The sequence below is a fragment of the Lactuca serriola genome, chromosome 4 (genome assembly GCF_051521515.1).
Source record: "Lactuca serriola cultivar US96UC23 chromosome 4, Lser_US96UC23_V15, whole genome shotgun sequence".
NCBI lineage: Eukaryota > Viridiplantae > Streptophyta > Magnoliopsida > Asterales > Asteraceae > Lactuca > Lactuca serriola.
In genome coordinates, this window is record NC_136411.1 from 348,093,848 (window position 1) to 348,104,112 (window position 10,265).

Here is a 10,265-nt window from a genome sequence, read left to right on the forward strand (position 1 = left end):
CTATTTCAACAACACAAGTGTGCAATTTCATGATATAAGCAAGAAGATATATGATTTCACTGTAATATCAAACACAAATGTGGATATTTCATGATAACAGCAACATAACTAATGCACATTGTCAACAACTATTTCAATAAAACAAGTGTAAAATTCAATAAAACTAATGGATATTTCATGATATAAGCAAGAGTATATATGATTTCACTATAACATCAAACACAAATATGGATATTTCATGATTACAACAACAAAAATAATGCATATTAAAAATCCAACATCAACATTCGATCATATGACATTAAAATTGAACATATTACATCAAAATTTCATCATATTCCTTAAACACAATCAAGCCTACCATCAAAATTGAACATATAACTTCAAATTTTCATCAACGTTCGATCATATGACATCAAAATTGAACATATAACTTCAAAATTTCATCAACATTGGATCATATGACATCAAAATTGAACATCAAAATCAAGCCTAACGTCAAAAATAGCTTTTGATTGAACAAAGCTATTTAAATCATTATTTCAAGAAAAGCTATGAACAAGTACTGGAATTTCATAGATATGGGCCATTAAACCCTAGATATTAAAATTAATCAACCAAGCTAGCTTGATTGAAGGCGGCAGAAAAAGTAAAAATATTTGACAAAAAAAGATACCTTGATTGAAGGCGGCAGACAAATTCTGTAGAAGAATCGGCTATACTTTATACGAGTTTAGGAATTAATCGGTTGAAATAAACTCCAAGATAGCTGCTTCCATTATTATTATTAAAATCGCTGCAAGTAATTTTGGTAATTAGTATCTCTAATCCGATGACCATAGTTCGCTGTTGCAATCGAGGAGATGGGGTGACGCAAGAGAAAGAAGATGAGGCGGAAGCATACCTGTTGCAGTCGGAGGAGATGGAGATGTATCGATGATGGCAGAGATGGAGATCTTGTCGATGATGGCGCCGGAGGTAGGATTGGTCGACGATTGAGTTTTTGTCGATAAGAAGAATCCACGGACAAGCAGCAAAGCGAAGTGAAGACAGAAGAGAAGAGGAGGCGGTCGATTAATCTAGGGCAAATTAGGAAGCGTCCCATTTTTTTATTTTTCAGACTTGTTTTGATATCTGAAAAAATAAGAGGCATCTTTTAGTTTAAGAGGTAAAAATTAATACTCAAACAAACACTCTGAATCTGAAATTTTAAGACATTACCTCTTAATTTTGCAATTAAGAGGTAAACAAACGGGGCCTTACTTTAGGACTCCTATGAAATAGTCTATGACATGACCCTTAATAATCTTATCTATTTGCTTGGTACTGCTGAATCAACAATGATTTGGAAGACTAGTAAAGCAAATTTGATTAGAAGATCGACTTCCAAAACTTTATGGACATTCACAATGATGACACTGGAAATCCAGAAAAAGCATTCTCTTCCCAATGGAAAGGGATCGGCCATAGTCAACTCAGTTGACCAAATGGTAAAGAGAAATGCTAAGTCTGTGATAGTCCCATGTACCATTATCAAAGAGCCCATATGTTAAATTGCCAAAGGAAGGGGAATTGTTTGCGAAGCTGCCAAACTTCCCTAAGGATGGTAAAGTCAATAAGTTTGACTCTACTTTAGGTAAAGTCCATTGTCTAACTCTGTTAAGCTCCTATTTGGAGATTCTTATTACATAATGTGACTAAGTCACATGGTGATGTTATAAGAATCAAATAAAAGAGAGAAAGCTTAAAGGAAGTATATGTTGCTTCTGATCGCGAAGATCGACTTCGATCGCATCATAATTTTGAAGTTGTTACTTAGGAGTTATGACACATTGCTTAGGAATAGATAACAAAAGTTTTCATATGGATTGTAAGGATAAGTTCTTCTGCAAAGGTTTTAAAATAAAAGGAAAAATTTTTGATTTTATTTATTTTAAAATATCCTTACAATGGCATTTGTGAAAATTTTTGTTGCTTATAAGATTCCATTAATAACAAGACTGGAAATACGAAATTGATTCTTTCATTTGTGGTAGTGTCTAAATTTACCAAATAAAGAAAATTTCTCATCACCCAAGTTTCAATTCGACCGAAACATGGAATCATGCAAGTTGTATAGTATGATGAATGAGAACTTTCAAGCATTGGAAAATTAAGACTGATTACTTGTTCACATGGATGGGTGAGTCAAGTAAAGGACTAAGGGATCGAGTACACATTCTTGCGCACTGATGAAGCCCACCACAAATAATCGATAAGACTATTCATCATGATTTACTAAAGTTTAGTAAATATGGTTATACTTACAGGCTTAAGTGTAATTCTGATACATTGGAAAATTTTCGATGTATGGCAGAACGAATGAGAAGAATCAAATTAGGCAGAAGGATAAAAGTTTCTCAAATCTTAAAAGATGGGAGAGTACTTTAGTATCATGTTATATGATTAACTTAATGATTAAGAGACCTTATCACAATTCATCCTTAAGTGCATTCTGAAAGCTAAGAAGAGGAGCTAGGAATTGTTGAAGTGATCAAATCAAGAAGATGAGTCATACTTCGTTCTAAAACAATTCTTAGAGTCATACTCCAAGATTGTAACTTGAGTGACATATCTTAAAGAAGGTTTATTAACACTAGTCAAATGTAAGAGTAAAAGGTTATATACTCTTGTACATTTGAAATTGGTAAGTTGTGATGTTTTGGATAAAACAAATGCCAACTTAAGCCTATTGTGTGAAGTGTTTGTCTTGATAAAGAATCCGCACTATCCTTGAATATTTGACAAGAGAGTCTTATATGTCAAGAGGAAAGTGGGAGTCTTAATGGTCTTGAAAGTCTCAAGAACTAATCAAGTATAAAACCTGAGGTTTTTCACTAGCACACGACTTGAGGTTTATAACCTATCGTGTTGACATATTCTGTGCCCATTCCAGTTAAAGTTGGCTTTGCATATGAGTTCTTATAGTTCTCAATTAGTTGCATAACAACTTGGAAGCAATGGCAGGCCCTGTACTGCCAGGTGACAAGAAGATAAAATTGCATAAGTTCAGTCCATATGTGTTTGGATTCCTCATTATCCGTGTCTTGTGACTAAGGTTTTGACAAATTCATATGGGTAGGAACTCATACACCATAAAAATCAAAGTGTCATAATGTTTCTCTCTGATTCATGAAAATGACGGTGAGGAAACACTTCCACAAAGTAGATTTGTAAGTAGATAGTAATCTTTGCATTCTCAAAGTTGTTAGTTGGCACACTAACATGGACTTATGAGAAATAGCAAAGGTCTAAACAATTAAGACTATGATTATGGAATCCCTTTTCATAGTTCTGAAATTGTTTAGACACACCTGTGAGCTATCTAAGATAAGGTGTATGATTTTGATAAAGTCTTATCAAAGCAATCTAGTATCAGAAATCTAAACTTTGGTAAGAATGTCAGTAAGGTATTGACTTCTAGAAGTCCAGCTGATTTCTGAGTACATGTCAAAGCTAGTTGGAGCATAAGTGTTATGCTAATAATCATCATGTTAGTGGGAGCATCATAATTATGATAAGTATTGCAAGTTAGCAATGTTAATTATAGAAAACAAAAGTTTCAATTCGTGAGGTTGCAGGGGTTGAAAAAGTTGTTTTGATATTATTAAGGGAGAGGAAATTATACTTCATTTCAATTATGAAAAGCTTAGATTGAGTTTATAATCATTCTAAAGAACTTATATTGAGACTTTAATCACCTTTTGTCAAGAATATATATATGAATTTCATGTTGGATTGGTTTAACTTAAGAAAATTCTATATATTACGTTCTTAATATTCGATTATGATTACGGCATCCCTTTTCATAGTAAAATTATGAGAATATGGAAAACAAAAAAAATTATTATGGCAAAAGACCGGTCTAGAACCATGTCTTTATGTGAAACATCATGAATCGTGTCCCATTTACTTTGGGTACAAGATCGATTACTTGTGCTATAATATTTATTCTTTCTGAATTTTCCAAATGCCTAGGGGCATTAAGGAGGAAAATGTCTAGAATTGGATATGACTAAAGTGATTAAGCAATTGTCGAGGACAATCTAAGGTTTACCAAAGATTGGTTGCTCAAGGACAGTTGGAAGTATAGTGTTGACTTTGGAAGGACCATATTGACATAGTCTGAAAAGAGGCAACTTTTGTTCAGAAGTAGTAGTCAAAATGGGAAATAAAGTTGTCTCTATAGATAGAAACAATGTGTGTAAGATTAGAAAAAACTTAGTGCAAGAAGCATGTTCAAAGCAATGCATACTTTGAACATAAGGCTTTGTGTCCATGGAGTAGGTCTTCATTGGAATACCCTGTAATGGTTGTTGACAAGTCTTTGTGACTTTATACACACTCATTGCAAGAGGGTGATGCATTTATGTTTAAAATCTAACAGATTTCGATTTGGGAGTGTGAAATTAGAATCATTGAAAGTTTGGTCAATTGGTTTATTTCACAAAGTAAGGATCATAGATAAACATAAAGTGCATACTTGGTGTATGGCAAAGCTATTGTTTAGGAAAACATAGTGTACATGCTTGGAGCAAGGGATACCAAGTGTTTTAATTCAAATATAAAGTTGATAAAACCGAAACAATGAATAATGAGTAATCAGTATGGTGATTAATAGAAGTGTTTTATTTATATTCATAGGTTTTGATACCATATTTGATTCATTTATTCTTGTGTTTCACTTTGCATGTTTTGACTCCAGAATAAACTAGGTTATTCTTCCGGAATGACTAAGTTATTCAAACCATCCACAGTCGGTCATATGTTGGAAGTAGATATGAATCAAGACTGTCATGGGTTGGCTTGTAGTGGTCCAAGTTGGTGGACAAAGTTGTGCTACAACACTCATGAGTGCTCATAAGTTATGAGTATTGGATTCAACCCGCGCTCATTTGAATCACTTCATGGATTTTATCACGAGTGATCATGAGACGATAATATCTTATATTCTTCAAACGTAGAGATATGAGTTGTTACTATGAGTTGGTTATACATTGATTGCACGAAACTGCATTGGTAACTCGATGTTATAAAACGTGTCTTTGTGTATGATTCAACAATTAGCAGAACAAGCCATATGATTCGAAGTTTATCCATTCCTTTTACCTTCGGGATAAAAGCGATATCTATGGGCCCCTCGGTGATTTAGCGATGACACATGTGAGTGCTTGGCCAAGCCAGGACTGATTTGATTTGTTCAATCAGTCAGTCGTCATAAATCAGAAATCGGGAAACAACAAATGGACAGAGAGAATGATTTATAATCCATGTCTCAGTCCATCTGATATCTAGAATGGAGGAATATATGATCCCTTATCTAATGGACAAGTCATTGACAAAGGTCAGAGTTCATCTACGAGGTCAAAGTTCGACGGAATCTTTTGAGAGCTACGATTGCCAGTCGGTTCTTGAAGTCATACGCAATAATAGTTTTAGACTTATCCAACTGGGAGACAGTTGGATTAATGTCTAAGTCCATAACTATAATTGGTAAGACTTGACCCGACCAGGCATGGTCCATTTGGGTTGCATGGCATCATGCATTTGGATAGACTATAATGAGAGAAATAACACTTAAGGTTTGTTAATATATTATAAGTTATAATATATTAATAAGATTATTTAATTAGTATTGATCAAGAATTAATCTAGAATTAATTACGTGATCAAAAGAAGACTAATTAAATATATGGGTTGATTGTGTAAATCATCCATACTTGTATAGTGGGCTAATGCTCCATGGATTATCAAGTTGGGCTAAAACCCATATGATGCTCCATGGATGCTCCATGGTGTATTTGAACCCATGGATACAAGGAAATGGAAAGCCATGACAATTAGGGTTTACCCTAATTGTAACAACTATATAAAGTGATGGGTTTTAGCGAAAAGAACATCTTATGTGGTCATACAAACCCTAATGCTTGGATCTAGATTTCTCTGTTGTACATGCAAGTTATCCAAGACTATAAACCCTAGATCTAGTATATGATAATCAATATAACATATAAATTAGGGTTTAGAAAGCTTAGAGTCACAAATGTCACTCCTCTAATGGTTCACAAACACCAAGAGCAAGAGGATGAAGAGGAGAAGAGAAGGAGACACCCTAAAACCGTCCAAAACCCTAATGAGTTACTTGTCCACGTTTTTGGTGCTCTAGGGATCTTTAAATAGTGCAACTATTAGGGTTATCAAACTAGGAAACCCTAATTTGGATGCTTAAGCCCTAAGCACCCCATGGGCTCCTTCCTTAAAGGCCTAGGGATGATTTCAAATGGGTTTCCCCATAGAATTCTTCCACACCTTTAATATGGAGTCCATTAGCTCAATATTCAACTATCATACAATTGACAGTTCTAGTCCCTTAGTTTAATTAATGTCTTTTAGTCACAAATTTAATTACCAATTAATTCTTGACTAATATTAATTAAACAATATGATTTCTCCTTTAATATATTATTTTCATAATATATTAATAAATCATATTTAATCCTTTCTCTCCATAATGCATCCTATCAAGTTGCTTTGATGAAGGCAACCCAAAAGGACAATGCACCATCGGGTCAAGTACATACCAAAATAGTTATGGACTTAGACACTAATCCAATAGTCTCCCACTTGGATAAGTCTAATAACTATTCCGCGTATGACTTCAGATCCTGATCTGTAATCGTAGCTTTCCAAAGCCGCTGTCAACTCTGATCTTATCAGATACGCGTGTCCTTTAGATAAGGGATCATATATTCCTCCATTCTAGATATCGTATAGACTAAGACATGGATCTAAATCATTCTCTCTGTCTATGTGCTGTTTCCCGAATTCAGATTTATGACGACTGACAATAGACTACAATTTGAACACATCAAATTAGTCCTGGCTTGGCCAAGCGCTTAGGTGTCATCACTAAATCATCGAGGGGCCCACAGATATCGCTTTTATCCTACTTTGGATAAAAGGAACGGATAAACTTTGACTCAATGTTCGCTTGAACTCACTTACCAAATCACACACAACAATATGTTTTTTAACACCAAGTTACTAGCACGTTTACATATTATCAATGTGCAACCGACCCGCAAGATACAACTCACACATCTCGGTTTCAAGAATATAAGATATTATCGTCTCACCAATCACTCGTGATAAAATCCATGAAGTGATCCAAGTGAGCGTGGGTTTAATCCAATGCTCAAATCATATTCATAAGCACTCATGAACGTTGCAGCAAACATTTGCTTATGTCTAATTCTCTTTAGACAATCCACACACCAATTCACGACAGTCTTCATTCATATCTACTTCCAACATATGAACGACTGTGGCCCGTTTGAATAATTTGATTGTTCTTAACCAATTAAATTATTCAGGAAGTCAAAACATGCAAAGTGAAACACAAGAATAATATTAATCCCATATGACCTCAAACCTTTGAGTATAAATAAAACACCTTTTATTTATCATCATATCGATTACTCATTATTTGTTGTTTCGGTTAATCAACTTCTTACTTGAATTATTACAATACTCGTCCCATGCTCTTAACATGCATACAATGTTTACCTATGGTTCTTAATTTGTGAAATAGATCAAATGAACACATTACCAATCATACTCATTTCACAACTCCCAATCCTTTATCATAAGTAAAAGAATATTAAATTCTTGCCACTTATAGAATATGTTAAATTCTAACATTTTATGCAATGATCCTTTCATCATGTCACTGCACTAAAGTCACAATGACTATTGCCAATGAAATTACAAATTCCTCTATCGGAGATTGTTACAAGACAATTCCTTAGATATGATGTCTCTCACTCAAAATACATTCGTTTGAACATCCTCTTGCATAAAAGTTTCTAATCTAGACATTGATTCTCAATATTCAATTCCCAATATGGAAACGTTTCCATATTTTCCATATGACAACTCATTCTTAATAGAATCTTATCTATTCATAATAATGTCGATATTGTCCATCCAATACTATACTTCCAACTACTCACAAGCGACCAATCCTTGGCGAGCTTTGGATTGTCCTTTGATTGTTGTTTAATTATTTTAGTCAAAAACCGACTCTTGTCCTTTTTCCCTCTAAATGCGCTAGACATTTGGAAAATTTTAGAATGGTCAAATATTACAACATTTGCAATCGATCCTATACCTGAAGCGTATGGGACGCGATGCATAATGTCTTACATAAAGATTTGATACTTTATCAATCTTCTGCCATAATATTTTATGTGTTACGTTCTCTCAATTCGAAATATGAAGAGGAATGCCGTAATCATAATCTAAATTTAAGAACACACTATGTATCCTTGACTAAGTTTATTAACATTCCACAACCTAAGCCTTTAGATTTGAAACGAAGCATAATATTCTCTCCCTTAATTATAGCAAAACAACTATTCAACCCTTACAACTTTGCAAAGTATAACTCTTGTTTTCTATAATTAATATTGCTAACTTGCAATACTTGCCTTAATAATCATATAATCATAACATTTATGCTCCCACTATCACGATGATTATTACAAACATAACACTTATGCTCCCACTAGCTTTGACATGTATTCAGAAACAGATTAACTTTTAGATAAACAAATGCCTATTGAATTTCTTTAAGTTCATGTTGCTAATACCTAATGCTTTGATAATCTTTTATCAAGGCTTCTTAAACTTATACACCTTTGTCTTAGATATCTCATATGTGTGTCTAAACAGTTCAGACTAATTGACAAATCTCACAATTCGAATCATGGAAAGGGATACCGTAACCATAATCGAATTCGAGAATCCAATTTTCACAATCACTATCTTCTTAAAATCTTTCTTAGTGAAAGCATTTCCTCATAGTCATTTTCATGAAGGAGGGAATCCTATGACACTTAGATTTTAATGGTGTATTTGTTCCTATCCATGTGAATTTGTCAAAACCAAAGTTTACGACAAATTCAAACTCATATGGACCGAACTTTCTTAATCTTGATTTCTTGCCTGATAGTAACACAGCTGCCCACCATGTCTTCCAAGTAGTTAAGCAGCTCACCCTTTCCTATCAATGTACTTTTCATTGATCAAGGTCCTTGCCTTTTATTCATTCAAATGAGAACTCATAGGACCCACATGCATAATTAACTCAATTGGAATGGCATAGAAACAAGATAGTGTCAACACGATAGGTTGTAAACCTCAACTCGTGTGCTAGTGATGATCAATAAGGTTTATTCTTGATTTGTTCTTTAAACCTTTCAAGACCATTAAGACTCCCACTACCTCCTTGACATATAAGATTCTCTTGTCAATGACATTTCTTGACAAACAAATATTCAAGAGTTAGTGTAGCCTTTATCAAGACAAAACATTTCATAAAATTGGTCCTAGTTGGTCTTTGTCTTATCCAAGACATCACAACTTACGAATTTCAAATGTGCAAGAATAAGAAAACCCTTTTCCAAATTCTACATTTGATGAATGTTATAAACCTTTTTAAGACTTGTCACTCGATATCACAATCTTAACTCTAAGACTTGTTTTGGAATGCAGTATGATTGTCTTCTTGATTTAACCATTTCTTCAATTCTTAATTCCTCTTCTTATACATACAATTATACTAAGATATACTTAGAAGATCAATTGAGATATGGTTCTTAATCATTAAGACTTATCATAAAACATAATAAAAGGTACTCTCCTTTCTTCTTAGAATAGAGAAACTTTTATCTTTCTGCCTACTTGATTCTTCTTATTCGTTCTGCTATTGATTTAAACCTTTTCAATCAATTTAGAATTACACTTAATCTTATAAGTTTAATCATATTTACTAAACCTTTAGTAAATCATGACAAATATCTTTGTTACTCTTGCGGTGGACTTGATCAACACACAACTTTGTGTACTCGATCTCCTAGTCCTTCACTTGACACTTTCTCAACGAATTAGTCTAATTTCCAAATATGAAATTTCTCATTCATCATGCAACCAAGTTGCGTGATTCCAAATTTTTGTCCAATTGAAATTTGGGCGATAAGAAATTTTCCCTATTTGGTAAATTCTTGACATTTCCACTATTAACATAATCAAGAATCACATCCATTCGTTGTAGAAATATGCAAATATCAATTTTACATAATGATTTCATTGCAAGGAAATAAATAAATAAATAAATGATTCAAATCAAAATTTATTTTATTCATAAAAGCAGCGGAAAATATTTG